Below are 3,391 nucleotides of genomic sequence, written 5' to 3' on the forward strand. Positions count from 1 at the left end.
TCTGTCCCATTCATGGCTGGCTCTATCTCTAGTGCCTAAGTAATATCAGACACTTAGGAGAGCCTATAGTAAATATGGCTGAATTAATTAAGTATTGGAAATTATAGTACTAACACTAGTAATACCATCTATCTACATGAAAACACTAAAATAAAAATTTCTTCTTTATACTTATTATTGTTCCTTCTCAATACCTTTTCCACAAACTACAAATTTTGCAGATATTTGTCCCAACTTCATAACTGCTGGGTTATGAGTTAAAAGAAAACATTTATAAAGAATTTTGAATTTCTGCCATAAAGCATTATATGTAAATAAAGGAGGACCTGTTTGATTGGAAAAATACGCACTTTGTATTCATTCATTTATAAATCAAACATTTACTGGGTCCCCATGGGGTAATGCACACTTTCACACACATTGTTATTATTAATCCTCATTAGATCTGTAGTGGACAGCATGCTTCTAGGTTTACAGGTTAGGGACAATGCTCACATTGGTTGAACCTGTGAAGTGGCTAGAATTTGAACCTACTCTAATCTAGCATTTGTTATAATCATGTTTTCTTGTTATTTTTTCCATTCTAGCAGACACTTCAGTGTTGTGTTATTTTCCTGTCTGCACAAGGAATGAGACTTGGCAATGGGAAGGCTCCTTCATATAGAGATCTACTCAGTGAAGACAGCAAAGTACAAAGGTTAAGCACCCAGGCTCTGGATATAGACTATTCCCAGCTGGGTTTGTCACTTACAGGCAGAGTGACCTTGGGCTTAAAGTCTCCATGCCTCAGTTTCCTCACCTGTAAAACAAGGATAATGAACGACAAGTGTTAACCATTTTTAACACAGAGTAGACCCTTGTGGTTGCTAGTAATGCACTATGCAAATTCTCCAGTTCTTTCTTTTCTTTTATTGTTCTGCAAAAATCTTTGTTTCCATCTGGTGCACTGCTTGGGAGAGGGCTCCAGAGTGGTTAAAAAGCTGTCTAGTGGCTTCAGGGAGAGGCTCAGGCAGAAGCCCTTACACCTCGGGGATGACAGAGGGGCCCCTCCAAGGCTGCTGGGCTCCGGAAGCTCCCAGTGGTGCTTGAGGGTGAGCCTTTTGAAGAGACACTTGCCCAGCCCGACCTGAGGGCCGGCCCACCAGGGAGGTTAGTCAGGTGATCACCCATCTTCTTGATGAGTTTCACCTCCTCATCTGGAAAGTGGCTCTCCTAGAAGTCACAAAGATGGAGTATGTGCTGGCAGAACCCAGGGCATGAAGATCTCAAAGGGCCTGATTCAGGTTCTTCTCCAGCCCAATGGCAGCTTCCATGGAGTTCTGGGTTTTACCACACTCATCTTGGGAGAGTTTCTGTACATACTGGAAGAGGTCACAGCCCCAGCGCTGGTTTTGCATCTGCAAGAGACACTCAGTGCCCTCGTGCTTCTCCTTGGCCAACTGGTGGAAGAGGTGGCCCACACCCTCCAGAGCCACATCTTTGAGGTGGAGATGAGATGAGCCCAGAGAGAGGGCGGTGGAGGAGGCTCACAGATGCAGATTGACCAGGCAGTTGACCGCGGCCTCCACCTCGGTGGAATAATTGTGTAGTAACCTAGGAGCTCACGGTTGCTCAGCAATAAGAAGCTAACAACAAAAAACAGTGTTGGCTGGTCCCGGAGGCAGGCGAGGCCAAGATGACCCCAGAGAATGCCGCTGGAAAGGAGGTTGGAGGGTGATGGGAGGCTGGAAGAAGGGGAGTTCCGGGTCTGTTCCATCCAAACTCTGTTGAATCAAGAGTCAGATGTGCCGGACAGCTGGGGGCGCTGCCTCCATTTCTTTAGCAGGTTTTAAAACATGTCACCAAGCCTCCCATCTAAAGCGATAAATCAATTTTTGAAGAACTCCCTTTCCTGGATATGAAAATAGTTTGGAACTTAGAAATAAAATCTTCCCAGAAATTGAGCAAGATTTAGCACACTTCATATACATCTGGAAAAAGGGAAATCAAGGAGAAAAAGATTATGAGTTTTTCATAAAGATTTTCATGACTTCAAGCTTCCCTTTATATTCTATGTTATAGGTCATGGAGACAAATCTACTGGTACCTGAGTCAAAATACTGAAATTTCTTGCATCTATATCATTCTAGTCTTTATCATACGAGATTGTTTTTAATAACAGCTTTGTTGAGATATATTTCACACACCCTATAACTCACTCATGTAAAGTGTACAATTCAGTCATTTTTAGTAGATTCACACAATTGTGCAACTACCACCACAATCAATTTTAGAACATTTTCATCACCCCCAAAAGAAACTTGTATCATCAGCCATCATTCTCCATTTTACCAACTCCCCCAGCCCTCGGCTATCACCAATTTACTTTGTTTCCATGAGACTTCCTTAAAATGACAGATTCTAAAGTTAAATCAATGAATCAATTAAAAGTACACAACTAAATTATATAAAAGTTTTATAAGTAAAATTTGAGTCATTTCTTGAATACTCAGAAATAAAGTGTTAAAGATGCATAAGAAATGAACGTTATATTCAACATACATGTATGTATCTTCTACTACAGTGCTGAGAATATGAAGGAGAGTAATATGCTGCCTATTCATAATAAATCTGAGAAAACAGGACATGGCTAACGAAGGAGCACAGGACGGGGGAAGTGTCAGGCAAGAAGACCAGGCCGTGAGTTCTACGGGCTTCAGAGAAGGAAAGGGTCCCTGGTGAGTAAGACAGGCAAGGAAAAGAAATTCACACCAGGCGGTAAGGAATGGGCAGGACTGAGACTAGCAAAGAGAAGCGGGGCAGGAATTTTAATTTTCAACCACAGGTAAAGCCTGTCCTTCTTATAATGCAATGATTACAAAAGAAGTCACCCAAAACACTCTGAGTCATCAATTTCCAATATATTTAAATGAGCGTTAAATGGATCCATCCTTCAAGTTTTCTTAAAATATTCCACAAGATACACTTTTTAAAGTAAGAAGTTGTGTGAGCAGCTTGTTTTTTCTCATTATAAAATGTCTAATTTTGCTATAAGGATCAGGTTGCTATTTCTGAGACCAAAAAAAGTTAATATGGGGGCTGGCCGGTGGCGCACTGCTTAAGTTCTCAGGTTCCGCTTTGGTGGCCTGGGGTTCAGAGGCCCGGATCCCGGGTGCAGACATGGCACTGCTTGGCAAGCCATGCTGTGGCAGGCGTCTCACATATAAAGTAGAGGAAGATGGCCACAGATGTTAGCTCAGGGCCAGTCTTCCTCAGCAAAAAGTGGAGGATTGGTAGCAGATGTTAGCTCAGGGCTAATCTTCCTCAAAAATAAAAGTTAATAATGGAAAAAATGCTGAAAGAAACAAAAAAAGACAACTTTTTATATTGCAAAGAGATGAGTTCTTTAGAG

The 3,391-nt window shown here is 41.8% G+C and overlaps 1 pseudogene; it reads right to left on the reverse strand.

The window, feature by feature from the left end:
- Positions 1 to 877: 877 nt before the first annotated feature.
- LOC139039809 (ferritin light chain pseudogene) lies at positions 878 to 3,161 on the reverse strand (annotated as a pseudogene).
- Positions 3,162 to 3,391: the final 230 nt, after the last annotated feature.

Source organism: Equus asinus, chromosome 12 (assembly GCF_041296235.1).
Source record: "Equus asinus isolate D_3611 breed Donkey chromosome 12, EquAss-T2T_v2, whole genome shotgun sequence".
Taxonomy (NCBI): domain Eukaryota; kingdom Metazoa; phylum Chordata; class Mammalia; order Perissodactyla; family Equidae; genus Equus; species Equus asinus.